Source organism: Trachypithecus francoisi, unplaced genomic scaffold (genome assembly GCF_009764315.1).
Source record: "Trachypithecus francoisi isolate TF-2019V2 unplaced genomic scaffold, Tfra_2.0 Lachesis_group0, whole genome shotgun sequence".
NCBI classification, from domain to species: domain Eukaryota; kingdom Metazoa; phylum Chordata; class Mammalia; order Primates; family Cercopithecidae; genus Trachypithecus; species Trachypithecus francoisi.
Window position 1 is genome coordinate 174,636,701 of NW_022681453.1, and position 15,265 is coordinate 174,651,965.

The 15,265-nt window shown below is 36.1% G+C and overlaps 1 pseudogene; it reads left to right on the forward strand.

Moving 5' to 3' along the window:
- The first annotated feature begins 5,018 nt into the window (after positions 1-5,018).
- LOC117078847 lies at positions 5,019-7,227 on the forward strand (annotated as a pseudogene).
- Positions 7,228-15,265: the final 8,038 nt, after the last annotated feature.

Consider the following 15,265-nt stretch of genomic DNA (forward strand, 5'->3'; position numbering starts at 1 on the left):
CACTCCAGCCTGGGCGACAGAGCGAGACTACTTCTCAATAAAAAGATAATTACTCAGTGGTATCCTACAGTTTGTTTACTCATGTTCATATGTACATGTTTGAGGGCATTTGGATTGTTTCTAGTTTATGACAATTATGAATAGACTGCTATAGACATTTGTGTACAATTTCTTTTCTTCTCTCTCTCCCTCTCTCTCCTTCCTTCGCTTTCTCATGTGTGTTTTCATTTTGCTTGAGAAAGTACTTAGACATGAAATTGATCAGCCATAGAGTATATTGCTTATAAAACTAAAAGAAACTGCCAGACTCTTCTAAAATATTTGTTTCATTTTCCACTCTCACTGACAATGTACGAATATTTTGGCGCTCCACATCGTCACTAACAGTTAGTGTTGTTACCTTTTTTATTTTAGCCATTCTGGTAGTGTGATTTTTTATTTGTGTGTTCCCTGATGGTGACTGACATAGAGTACTTTTTCATGTGCTTATTAGCCAGCTTATATCTTTTTCTGAGACATTTATGAATCTCTTGCCTATCTAAAAGATTAGATTGTTTATATTTTTATTATTGAGCTTTTGAAGTTTAAAAAATATTTCTAGATACATATCCTTTGTCAGATACATTTTTCAAATATTTTCTCCTGTGACTTGTCTATTGTTTTGTAATGGTGTATTTTGAGGCCAAAGTTTTTCATTACAATGAAATCTAATTTAGCATTTAAAAAAATCATTATTGCTTTCTGTGTCCTATCTGAGAAAACTTAACCTATCAGGCAAGTAAGCTTCTATGTAATCTAAAACTTTTATAGTTTTAATGTTTGCATCTAGATTTATGAGCCATTTTGAGTTAATTTTGAGTATAGTGTAAGGTAAGAGCTGAGGTTTATTTTTTCCACCTGGTTATGTAGTGGTACAAACACTATTTATTAAAAGATTTTCCTTCCTTCATCAGATTGATTAGCTTCTATTGTCAAAAGTCAAATGACAGTATACTTGTGAAGCTTTATCTGGGCTCTTGAATCTGTTCTATCGATCTATTTGTCTACCCTTATACCAGTTACAAATAGTTTGATTACTGTGGCTTTATAATAAGTGTTGAAATTATGTAGTATAAATATAAGTGTTTTTCCTTTTCAAGATTACTTCAGATATTACCTAAAGGTCATTGGCAATTGTATATAAATTTTAGCATTGTTATGTCAATTTCTACAAAAAAGGTCTACTGCCATTATGATTTGGGATTAATAAATGTATAGATTTATTCTGGGGGAAGTAACATCTTAACAATATTGACCCTTTCAATCTATGAGCATGGTATTTAGGTCTGTCTTCTTTACTTTCTCTCAGCAGTTAATGTGGTTTAGCTCTGGCCCCCCACCTAGATCTCATCTTGAATTGTTTTTTATTTTTTTAATTCTTGTCTTTTTTGCAGAGTTGGGGTTTCACTATGTTGCCCAGGCTGGTCTTGAACTTCTGAGCTCAATCAACCCACTTGCCTCAGCCTCCCAAAGTGTCAGGATTACAGGTGTAAGCCACTGTGCCCAGCCCTCATCTTGAATTGTAATTCCCATAAATCCCACATGTCAAGTGTGGGACTTGGTGGGAGGTGATTGGATCATGGGGGCAGTTTCCCTCATGCTGTTCTCATGATGGGAAGTGAGTTCTCACGAGATCTGATGGTTTTATAAGTGTTTGACAGTTCCTCCTGCACACACGCTCTCTCTCACTTGTCACCATGTAAGATGTGCCTGCTTCCCCTTCTGCCACGATTGTAAGTTTCCTGAAGCCTCCTCAGCTGTATGGAACTGTGAGTCAATTAAACTTCTTTCTTTATAAATTACCCAATATCAGATAATATTTCTTATAGCAGTGTGAAAATGGACTAATACAGCAGTATTTTGTAGTTTCAGTGTAGAGGTCTTTTGTTAAATTTATTCCTAAGTATATTTCAAAGGTATCTTAAAAATGTTCATTTTCCAAATCTTGATGCATACTATGTAATATTAAACTTGTAACATTGATAAATTCATGTATTACTTCTATGAGTTACATCGTAGATTCTTTAGTACTTATTATATATATTCTTGTCATCTGCAAATAGAGACAATTTTACCTCTCTCTTTCTGAACTTTTGTTTCTTTTTCTTGACTTTTTGCAGTCAAGACCTCATCTTAAAATACAAATCTAATAGCGACACTCTTTTGCTCAAAAACTTTTGAATGTGCCACCATTATCCCTAACATCAAATATAAACTCCTGCTTCCAGACTTTCTCCTGCTTTAACTTCCTCTGAACAGTGTGTTTCCTGTGTCACACTTAGGTTCCACTGATACCAAGATACACTTTTTTCCTTTATGTACTCAAATAAGATGCATTTCAAAACTGAAATGTAATTTAATGTATTTCTCTCTGCAACATCTCCCAGATCTTATTATGCTGATAGTGCATCGTATGTCAAACATTAGAAGAAAAATAGTACTCAACATTCCTGGGATATGGTGAGCACATTTACACACTTGTGAGTTTTTGCTCAAACCATTTCATCATATGAAATGTCTTTGCTGTTGAAATTCTGCTCATTCTTCAAGGAACAGTTTAAATTCCACACTTTTTTTTCTGAAGCCACTGTTTATTTTGGCAGGTTGAAATTTATTTTCTGTCTCCCTATATTTCTATATAGAATTAATCAAATTTTTACATTAGTATAATACTTATAAATTGTGCTTTGCATATGTTGTGTTACATGTCTTAGTCATCTCTGCATCGTCCCTGGTTCCTGGCACAGCTGATGATTGTTTCCTGAATACTCCTGTCAATGGTTCTCTCATATTAGGATGTTTTATGGGTTGGCAGTCTCAATATTAATAGGAATATATTAGCTTATATATTCCTGTACTAATAGGAATATATTAGCTCATTATATTAATGAATTGGGTGTGTGAGGCCATTTAATCAAATAATTTGTATTACTAATTATCTCTAGGCCCAGAGGATCCAGTTGCCTGTTACAAACCCCTGGCGATCAACTTTGACTTCTCCTTTTTTCTCAATCCCTTATGCAATTAGTCTTTAGAACTAATTCTTAAATGCCTCCCACAAGTACCCATTTCTTTCCATTTAACAGCACCTTATTCAGACCACTATAATATCGCCCTAGATTACTGTAACAGATACTCCCTGCTTTCAGGTTAGTCTCTCTTCAATCCCTTTCTCTCTGTTTCCAGGCGGATCTTTCTATAATGTAAATTTGACCATGTCACTCTCATGCCTAAAGCCATTTTAGTGTGCCTGGATCCCAAGTGTTATTTTGACAATTACTTTCCAGCTGTGGAGACTCCATAAAAGACCATTTTCAGATTTCTTCCTTCATTTTGGGGACAGGGTGGAGTGTATCCCTTCTCTAGTGACAAAGAGATTGCATGATGGAGATAGGCAGCAAGAAGAGAGATGGGGAAAGGGAGAGAGGGAAAGAGGGAGAAGGAAAGAGAATGTCACTGATACTGTAATATTGCTTGTGTCTGTTCTGCATAATCTAGTTTCTAGCAAGGCAATTAGCATGCAGATCAGCTGCACAGGGTCCCACATGCATTAGCAATTGAACACTAGCTTTCTAAACCCTTTTCTGCTTCTTCACAAATCCACACACCTTCTGGCTGATCTGACACAGCCTCGATTCAGAATCCATTAACTGGAGATTTAGGCCATGAACAAAAATAATTGTGCATGCTTATGATTAATGAGAAAGCTATTTCAAAATTACAAGGCACCATACTGGCTAACTACTATTAATTATTTTTATCATTATTATACTGAGAAACCATTTCATCAGACTAGAAGCCATTGTTCAAGTTGGCTTAGGTAGAAAGTGTCTGTGCATCATTTTGAAAAGCAAGTGTTTTCTGATGTTTTTGATTTATGAAGATAATCATCATAAACATAGCCAATAGCGTATGCTTATATTAAATACCCCATTGCAGTAAGTTATTTGAATGTCTTAATTTACTTAATCCTCACAGTAATTGTATAAAGTAGGTACGATTACTGTCTCTATTTTATAGAGGAGAACACTGAGGCACAGGGGTTAGGTCATGCACAGGTGGTAATTGACAGGGCCTAGATTAAAACAGGCAGTCTCATGAGTCCACACTTGAGTTCTTACCCTATACTTGCCTATCTTAGGAGAGGAGATTACTTATTACAACAAAGAGCTGTCATAGTCAGGAACACACTGTGTGTTGAGAACAAGTAGGGCAGATGTGTTGACTGATTGAGGGTTGCTAAAAAAGAACCAGAAAGACAATATATCTGATCCCCATACCTATCTAGGATAAATTCAGTAGTTAATATAAGACGTTTAGTGAAATCTAGTTGAATCTGGAAGTTTTCAAGGGTCTGCTTTAAGGGAGGGAGAATTGGAACATGGTTGTGGGCAATTAGATTACCAGCAAATAAAAGCTCTCCAATTTGTAAGCCACAGTGAAGGGGAGCGTTCTGGAAGCAGAGTCTGAGGAGAACTTGGCTGTGGCACAGAGCATAGTAGTCTGCTGTACTGGGTTTGGGAATCATATGGAACAGAGGCTCAAACCTGGCTTCACCATCTACACTGTGAATTTGGGCAATTTTCTTAATCTCTTCAAACTTTAGTTTCCTCATCTGTAAAAAGAGGTTAAACCTCCCTACCTGGAGGGGTTATTGAGTGTATTAAATGAGATGAAGTTTATAAGGCACCCAGCCTAGCTTGAAGGCAGAAGTGAGCACCAGGGAAGTCCCTTTTATTGACAATGAACACAATCTGACAATGAAGATAATAAAATACTGGATACCCAGTTGAGTAGTTTGGGGTTCAAGTCTGGATCCAATTCCAAAGGAGAAACAGCATAAGTACTGTGAATAAGGGGTATAATAGAAGGTTAGGCAAGCAAACCTGTCACACCTAGAAGATACAGGCTGAGAAGGTTACATCCTGACCTGCCATGGGTATCCTAGGGCCCCAATTTACATCTCCACCACAGGCAAGATGGCAGGCTCTTTGCAGGTACTGGCTACTACTGCAGAAGTAGTGCCTATGGTATTGCCAAACACTGTTTGGGACATATGCTGGGTTATGTTGTCAAACCTACACAATCATCATTTAGTTCTAAGACTGGGCCTGTTTCCCAGAATTCCTTTCCCTCTATAGGTCAGAGTTAGTGTTTACCACTGGGAGGAACTTGCAGAGATTTGGAAAGCAAAAGTGAAAAGAAGCCATCATTTTGGGGAGCTCTTGACTGCCAGACATGGTTGCTTTGCAAAGCTCTTCCTGAACTCCCTTTTCGGATTGTGAAACCAGGGGTAGTGGTTCCTTGGAGTTCCTCACGAGCCCTGCCTTCTTCACCCACTCTGGCACTTCAAGTTGAAATTATAGTGGCAGTTTTCCTGATCCTCCAGCTGAAGCCTCCAGATCTTCACTCTTCTAGCTTCTTCCACTTTTCTGTAAGTCCTGATTCCTATATCAAACCATCTAATACCATGATATTGTAGTAACTCAGTTTTTCTGATTAAACTGAGAATAATGAAGCCCGTTACTCATTTGCTGCCCATGTGGTTCTTGGCTATCTAGAGGAGGGGTTGGAAAACTTTTCCTTAAATTATGATGTTAAATATTTTAGTTTTTGCAGGATATTGCATCCCTGTTACAACTATTCAACTACTTAGCTCTGTTGTTGTAGTGTGAAAGCAGCTCTAGATAACACATAACAAATGAGTGTAGCTGTGGTCCAATAAAACTATGGACACTGAAATTTTAATTTTATATAATTTTTATATGTCACAAGAGACTATTCTTTTTTTTCTTACCATTAGGAAATGTAAAATTTATTCTTAGCTCTCAGGCTGTACAAGAACAAGTGGTAAGCTGGTTTGGGCCATAGTTTGCCAACCCTTCATCTAGAGCAGGGCTGATGAAATCAGCCAGACCTGAACATAAACTTTTGCATGTCTCTTACTATGTGATGTTGGGCAATTTATTTAATCTACGAGCCTCACTTCTAAAATAGGGACATTTACAGAGACAGTATCGACAGTATAGGGTAGAGTGTTTGTTTTGTGAGGATGAAATAAGGATATACGTAAAATATTTTGCTGACTATTGGGCACATAGCTCATAGTCTATCATTTCTCATTGTTGCTGTGGTGCGGGGAGCCACTATTTATTTGGTGCTTGCCATTTAGTTACACAATTAAAAGGGAACTGAGGACAGTCTTCAGCCTTTGGGACTTGCATTGGTTTTTGCACAGGAAAGGTAAAATCATATCCAGGGAAAATAACAAGGAGAGAACTCTTAAGACTTTTCAAATTATCTACCACATTTGAATTAAATATGTCAATACAGAATGCTTGTAAGTAATTCAGTCATCAAGCAGATTATTACTAGCAATTCCTCTGGCACAGCAATGAGAGTTAGGAACAGGGGCACAGGGACTGGAAAGACAAAATAGGCAGAAGAATGGGGAACCTTAACTTCATTATATGATTGCTTTTACTGTGGAAGAATATTTAAAGATACTTCTATAATAGATCAAGAAAACACTATATTATAAATTATATAAGCCCAGACTATAGTGTCAGACTGCAAGATTGGCCCACCTCTCCTCAAAGTGGCCCGGCCAATTTGGGGACAAGTGCCTCTAGATAATCGACTCTGTGGTAGAAAGCCTTCAAGAGCAGCTAGGTCAGGACTCTTTCTTTGACATGCACATGAGAGGGTTCAGGCCGTAAACAGTGGGTAAAGCCAATGGCTGGAGCAGGTGCCAATCAGTACACCTTTCATCTCGAGGCTACTGAGAACCCAAGGGCTTTGATTAAAGACATTTGGGAGACTGAGCTGAATGTTGGCCTTGCCATTAAACTGGGAACTACAGTTGAGTATTTGGCACCATGCGCTAATAAAATAGATATGGCCTTGGTAATGACAATGGAACCTGGATTTGGAGAACAGAAATTTATGAAAGATATGATGCCAAAGGTTCACTGGTTGAGGACCCAGCTCCTGTCTTTGGATATAGAGGTGATAGTGGAGTAGGTCCTGACACTGTCCATAAGGGTGCAGAGGTAGGAGTTCACATGCCTATGTCTGGCAGTGCCATTATGAGGGGCAAAGATTACAGATCTGTGTCAACCTGTTAAAAATGTTTGTATGGAAGCTGTTCAGAAATGTTCTCTCTCTTTTTTTATTTTTTTGAGATAAAGTCTCGCTCTGTTGTCCAGGCTGGAGTGCAGTGGCGCAGTCTCAGCTCACTGCAACCTCCGCCTCCTAAGTTCAAGCGATTCTCCTGCTTCCGCCTCCTGAGTAGGTGGGATGACAGGAACCTGTCATCACATCTGGCTAATTTTTTGTATTTTTAATAGAGATGGGGTTTCACCATGTTGGCTAGGCCAGTCTCGAGCTCTGACCTCAAGTGATTCGCCCACCTTGGCCTCCCAAAGTGCTGGGATTATAGGCGTGAGCCACTGTGCCTGGCCCAGGAATGTTCTCTTGATTGATGAAAACACAAGGAGCTCAATGTTTCTGCTCATGAAATCTTTTTACTGGAAAACAGGAATATTGACTGGCAAATCATATTGTAATTGAAGCAGTACTGCTTTTCTGAGCCATTATTTATTCCAATGATTAAAATCTATTGTGTAGAATGTTCTGAGATTAGGAATTGGTGTGTAAAACTATATTTTTAGTGATGCAATTTGAAGATTAGTGTGGCAAAATACTCAGTTTTTACTGGAAGCCTTGATTTTTATAAATAGTAATACTATAGCTGTATTAAGGTTACAAACAGAGATGTGTCTTAAAGCCTAATGAGGTCATACTGGCTACTATAAAAGCAACTTTGTTTTCTGTATTTCTAAAAATAATTTTCTGTTGTTTCTCAGCTGTTTTCCAAAAGCAACGAAGTCTTTGTTTTTCTTATTTCACGTTATTTGTGATTTATTCATATGCCTGATAACATGAGTAAAGTAGAATTTTAAAATATAATCTTGGGTGGGATGGCATATCGTATTTTTGCATCTGAATTTTATTTTTCACTTTTCATCTTATAGTTGATTAATAAAAACTGTGAAACAATATATGAAGCCCAGGGATTCTAAAATACAGCATAGATTTTATCAGGGTGTTTTCTTTGTCAAAGTAGGCTATTCATTGATTCCTCCCCATCCCAAGTTTTCTTAGTCTCACCCATCATTCTTAAGGATATTAAATAAGGCTGTTGTGTTAGCTCTGAGTAGAAGGGAAAAGTAAAGCCTCTATTTGGAAGCACTATTGTGTTGAATCCCAACTTTGCCCTCTCTAGCTATTTGACCTTTGTCAAATTACCTAACTTTTTTTGCACTTCTCTTAACTCATTTATATACTGAAAGTAATTATAAAAACTGAGGGCTTGTATTGAGAATTAAGAGGTAACACTATATATGCAAAGCTTCCAGTACTATTTCTAGAATTTAGAGGATGTTCAATTCAAAGTGGCTAGCATTATATAAATTTATGTTTTGTAGGTTATAAAGTATTTTGATATATTCTCATTAAATCTATAAATCACACCTGTAAGGGGTGATAGGGCAGATATTTTGTTTCTCATTTAAAAAATGAGGGAACGAAAGCTCAGCAATAGGATGGCACGTGGAAAGAATTCAGCAAGGCACAGGATTTCTGGTCTGTACTCTTTTTACAAACAGAGTCCTTGGGAAGTAGGTAAGACAAAAGAAGCTTCTTTTAGCTAATAATTATTATTTCCAGCTTAACTTTACCCTGTACCTGAACCAGATGGCTGAGAATATTCTGGAACTATGGATCTTAACCCTAAGGGATATGTATTTTATTCCAAGAAAGAACAGGCAGGCTAAAAGATGACAGGGTACCCAGTTAATCCATCAACTAAATTTTTATAACTGTAATCAAAATTCTACAGTGACTACCAATATGTGTCAGCTACTTCAGCCTTGCAAATACTATTGCTATGTAATAAATATGGCAAAAAAATACCAGGACCAGTATCATTAAACTTCTTGAGGCTACTATCAGTTTTGATAAATAAGGCTTGAAAAACAAGAGTGCCAACATTCAAGCATAGAATAGTATTAAGAAACCCTTTCTTTCTTTTGTTTTACATTACAAGGTAAAAATTTGTTTCTTAATGTTTGTTTTTATTTTAGCTTAGTAAATATTTGCACAATGAATAATAGGAGACATTTAATCAAATCGAACAACATGAAGTATGTAGAAACAATTTAATTAAAAGCTTATATAGAAGATGATAGTATCAGATGTGATAAAGTTATGAGTTTATTTGCCTGGAAAACTTGGATTTGTCTTTTGTTTTTCTTTAAAAATAAATGTACAGTAAAACTATCAAAAATAAATTATATAAGCACATCTAAAAAGTGTAAAAAAACATTCTAAAGTGTTAAAACTAGTTTGGCTACTGTTTATCCTTCAGCTTTCATCTCAAATGTCATACTTCCTATAAGAGGATTTTCTTGATCTTTCTATCTAAAATAGCCATCCACCTCCATCCCTCAGTTACTGTGTCTTATTACAACTACTTTTATTCTTCATAATACTTATTATTATCTGACATGATTTATTTACCTACTTATTGTCCATCTTTCTCCCACTAGAACTTAAGTTCCAGGAAGACAGAGGCCTTCCCTGTTTCCATGTGTTTTAGAATGGCATTCTTTTGACAGACAGGTTACCCCACCTTTACTGGGCAGGAGAGAAATTAAAGCATCAGTGTTCTAGGAGGTCAGACTGCTACAGCAGCTGTTGCTGGGCTAGCAGTCTTCTTTGTGCCTGGCTGTGTTCATTTTTTTTTCCTTGCTAACTTTTAAGGAAGAGGAAGCATCTGGAAAACTGGCCTGACCACAGAAAATAACAAAGCACTTATACTCAAAGCAGATGGTATTGTCAAGTAACAACATCTGCAGGTGAAAAATCCAGCTGACAACAGGGGTAACTATCAAAATATTTAAAAATTGTCCATGTCGTTTACTGCAAATTACATCTTCATCCCTGCTGAATGTATGATTCAGTCAGCAGATAATGATTGACTTTTCCCTCTATGCATAGAGAATTCCTGGACTCCTTTCACCCACTGGAAATTAGAATTGGCTTCAGTACTAGGCTCTTTACGTGGGCCCCAAACACGAGTGTTTCCCTGAAAAGCTTTTTTTTTAAGATGAGCACACCTTAGGAAGGAAATGCTTTTAAGACATTAAGTTTCAGTGAGTACGTTTAGCAATGCACTGGCTGGAAGCCCCTAATCTGCTTTTCTTCCAAAGGACTATATCTTATTATCTTTAAAATCATCTTCAAATGTCCTGTTAATATCCTGGAAATGAGGCAGAATGGTTAGAACTACAAGACATTTCACCTTAGAAGACTTAGCCTTGCTGACTAATGCATTTGTTTACTCAATTAGAGGAAGGAAAGGAAGGCAGAATAGAAGGCTGCCCCAATTAAACCCTTCATATAGATTAACTCATAGGTATTGGATGACTCCTAATTGCTTTTCAAAAGAAGACCCACCATTTATTACATTTGAATCTTCACACACTGTTAGGTTGTGGATGCTTCTCTGGTATCTATAAGCTGATTAGTGTTTTTGCTTAGGTAAAATGAGCCTGCATTTTATCTGCTGTTTCTTCTGAATAGGAAATATATGCTAAAATCTCAAAGCTATTCCTGTCTCATGAAGGAGTTGGTCTTATATAGAGAGGAAAATATGTAGGAAGTTGATTCTTTAAGGCTGACTAGGGGAACTAGTTTAGATTTTTTTTTTTTTTTAACCCTATGAACCAGAGCAAGCAAGACCACAAATTCAAAATGGTATTCTTGTAGTATCTCTTTGAGAAATCCTAATCATAGAATGCTGCAGCCCCCAAAGTTTAGGAAATTCTGTTTTCCTATCAGACTGGTTCCAGTTAAGTAAGAGGCACTTTAAGAACAAAAATTTAGGGGCAGGCTTGGTCTAAAGCAGCCTCACTTTGTATGGCCTTATTTTATGGGTCTTACTGTCCCCCAAACTTTTATTCTTATATTAGGAAGTATGACAGAAAAGATTGTGGCATTGATATTATATATAAAGAAAGAGATTTCTTTATATATAATATCCTGAAATTAGATGCCTTTTTAAATTTTAATTTTTAAAAAATTTTAATTGATACATAATAATTGTACATGTTTATGAGATACATGCGATATTTTGATATACAATGTATACAATGTGTAATGATCAAGTAAGGGTAACTGGCATATCCATGACCTCAAACATTGATCAATTCTTTGTGTTGATAACATTCAAAATTCTTCTAGCCATTTTGAAATATACAATAAATTATTGTTAACTATAGTCACCCTGCTGTGCTATAGAACACTATACATTTTTCCTTCTATTTAACTGTAATTTGTACCCAACAAGCCTCTGGTAACTACTATTCCACTTTCTACTTTCGTGGGCTCAAGGTTTTTAGTTCCCACGTATAAGTGAGAACATGTGTTGTTTGTCTTTCTGTGTCTGGCTTATTTCACTTAACATAATGTCCTTCAGGCTCATTCATGTTTCCACAAATGTCAGGATTTCATTCTTTCATTCTGTAGGCTTTTCCACTGTTATAAGTAATCTAGGGATAATTTAAAGTATACGGGAGGATGTACATAGGTTATATGCAAATACTACACCATTTTATATAAAGTACATGACCATCACATGAATTTTGGTATCTGTGGGGGTCCTGGGAACAATCCTCCATGGATACTGAGAGACAACTGTAGTTGTGTCTTGCTTTAAAAAAAAAAAAAAATACATTCAGCCACTTTATATCTCTTAATTGGGGATTTTAATCCATTTACATTCAAGATTATTATTGATAGGTATAAACTGACTCCTGCCATTTTGTTTATTGTTTACTGTTGTTTTGTAGATCATTTTTTTCCTTTCTTCCATCTTGATTTTTTTTGTTTTTATGTTTTATTTCAATAGGTTTTTGGGGAACAGTTGGGGTTTGGCTACATGAAGAAGTTATTTAGTGGTGATTTATCAGATTTTGGTGCACCCACCACTCAAGCAATGCACAGTGTATGCACTGTGTAGTCTTTTATCCCTTAGCGCCCTCTCACTCTTTCCACCAAGTCCCCAAAGTCCATTGTATCATTATTATGCCTTTGTGTCCTCATAGTGAATACACACAGTGTTTGATTTTTCATTCTTGAGTTACTTCACTTAGAATAATGGTCTGCAATTCAATCCAGGTTGCTGTGAATGCCATTATTTTATTCTTTTTTATGACTGAGTAATATTCCGTCATCTACATATATATCACACTTTCTTTATCCACTTACTCATTGATGGGCATTTGGGCTGGTTCCATATTTTTGCAATTGCAAATTGTGCTGCTATAAACATGCGTGTGCAAGTATCTTTTTTGTATAATGACTTCTTCTCCTGTGGGTAGATACCCAGGAGTGGGATTGTTGGATCAAATGGGAGATCTACTTTTAGTTCTTAAAGGAATCTCCACACTGTTTTCCATAGTGTTTGTACTAGTTTACATTCCCACCAACCATGTAAGAGTGTTCTCTTTTTCCCACATCAATGCCAACATCTATTATTTTTTGATTATGACTATTCTTGCAGGAATCAGGTGGTATTGCATTGTAGTTTTGATTTGCATTTCCCTGATAATTAGTGATGTTGAGCATTTTACCATACACTTATTGGCCATTTGTATATCTTCTTTTGGGAATTGTTTATTCATGTCCTTAGCCTACTTTTTGATGGGATTGTTTGTTTTTTTTCTTGCTGATTTGTTTGAGTTCTTTGTAGATTCTGGTCATTAGTCATTTGTCAGATGTATAGATTGTGAAGATTTTCTCCCACTCTGTGGGTTGTCTGTTAACTTTGTTAATTATTTCCTTTGCTGTGCAGAAGTCTTTTGGTTTAATTTGGTCCATCTATTTTTCTTTGTTTTTGTTGCATTTGCTTTTGGGTTCTTGGTCATGAAATCTTTGCCTAAGCCAATGTCTAGAAGGGGTTTTCTAACATTGTCTTCTAGAATCTTTATGGTTTTGGGTCTTAGATTTAAGTCTTTGATCCATTTGATCCATCTTAAATTGACTTTTCTATAGGTGAGAGATGAGGATCCAGTTTCATTCTACATGTGCCTTGCCAGTTATCCCAGCACCATTTGTGGAATAGGTTGTCTTTTCCCCACTTTATGTTTTGTTTGTTTTGTCAAAAACCAGTTGGCTGTAAGTATTTGGCTTTATTTCTGGGTTATCCATTCTGTTCCATTGGTCTATGTGCCTATTTTTATACCAGTACCACACTGTTTCAATGACTATGGCCTTATAGTATGGTTTGAAGTCAGGTAACGTGATGCCTCCAGATTTGCTTCTTTTAGCTCAGTCTTGCTTTGGCTATGCAGGCTCTCTTTTTGGTTTTATATGAGTTTTAGGATGTTTTTTCTAGTTTTTTGAAGCATGATAGTAGTATTTTTGTGGAAATTGCATTAGTTTGTAGATTGCTTTTGGCAATATGGTCATTTTTGCAATATTGATTCTACCCATCCATGAGCATGGGATGTGTTTCCATTTGTTTATGCCATCTCTTATTTCTATCAGCAGTGTTTAGTAGTTTTCCTTGTAGACGTGTTTTACATCCTTGGTTAGGTATATAATAATTATTCTTTTTTTTGTAGCTATTGTGAAAGGGGTTGAGTTCTTGATTTGATTCTCACCTTGGTCACTGTTGGTGTATACTAGAGCTAATGATTTGTGTACATTAATTTTATATCCTGAAACTGCTGAATTCATTTACCAATTCTAGGAGCTTTTTATATGAGTCTTTAGGGTTTTCTAGGTACATGATCATATCATAAGCAAACAGCGACACTTTGACATCAATGTGGATGTCCTTTATTTCCTTCTCTTGTCTCATTGATCTGGCTAGGACTTCCAGTACTATGTTGAACAGAAGTGGTGAAAGTGTGCATCCTTGTCTTGTTCCCATTCTCAGCAGGAATTCTTTAAACTTTTCCCTGTTCAATATAATGTTGGCTGTGGGTTTGTCATAGATGGCTTTTGTTACCTTAAGGTATGTCCCTTCTAAGCTGATTTTGCTGAGGGTTTTAAGCATAAAGGCATGCTGGATTTTTTCAAATGCTTTCTTTATGTCTGCTGAGATGATCATGTGATTTTTGTTTTTAATTCTGTTTATATGATGTATCATTTACTGACTTACATATGTTAAATTGCCCCCGAATCTCTAGTATGAAGAATCCACCCACTTGATCATGGTGGATTATCTTTTTGATATGCTGTTGGATTCAGTTTGCTAGTATTTGTTGAGGATTTTTGCATCTATGTTCATCAGGGATATTGGTCTGTAGTTTTCTTTTTGTATTATGTCCTTCCCTGGTTTTGGTATTAGGGTGATACTGGCTTCATAGAATGATTTAGGGAGGATTCCCTTCTTCTCTATCTTTTGGAGTAGTGTCAATAGGATTGGTACCAATTCTTCTTTGAATGTCTGATAGAATTCAGTGTGAATCCATCTGGTCCTGTAATTTTTTTTGTTGGCAAGTTTTTTTTTTTTATTACCATTTCAATCTCGCTGCTTGTTATTTGTCTGTTCAGGGATTCTGTATCTTCCTGGTTTAATCTAAGAGGGTTTTATATTTCCAGGAATTTATTTATCTCTTCTAGGTATTCTAGTTTATGTGTGTAAAGGTGTTCATAGTATCCCTGAATAATCATTTGTATTTCTGTGGTATCAGTTGTAATATCTTCTGTTTTGTTTAGAATTGAGTTTATTTGAATCTTCTCTCTTCTTTTCTTGGCTATTCTTGCTAATGGTCTATCAACTCTCTTTTAAAAGAACCAGCTTTTTGTTTTGCCTTTTGTATTTTTTTTTTTGTTGTTTGTTTCAGTTTCATTTAGTTCTGCTCTGATCTTTGTTATTTCTTTTCTTCACTGAGCTTGGGTTTGCATTGTTCTTGTTTTTCCAGTTCTATGGGGTGTGACATTAAATTGTTTATTTGTGCTCTTTCAGATGTTTTGATGTAGGCATTTAATGCTATGAACTTTTTTCTCAGCACTGCTTTTGCTGTATTCCAGAGGATTTGATAGGTTCTGTCACTATTATCATTCAGTTCAAATAATTTTTAAATTTCCATCTTGATTTAGTTGTTTACCCAATGATCATTAGGGGCAAGTTATTTAATTTCCGTGTATT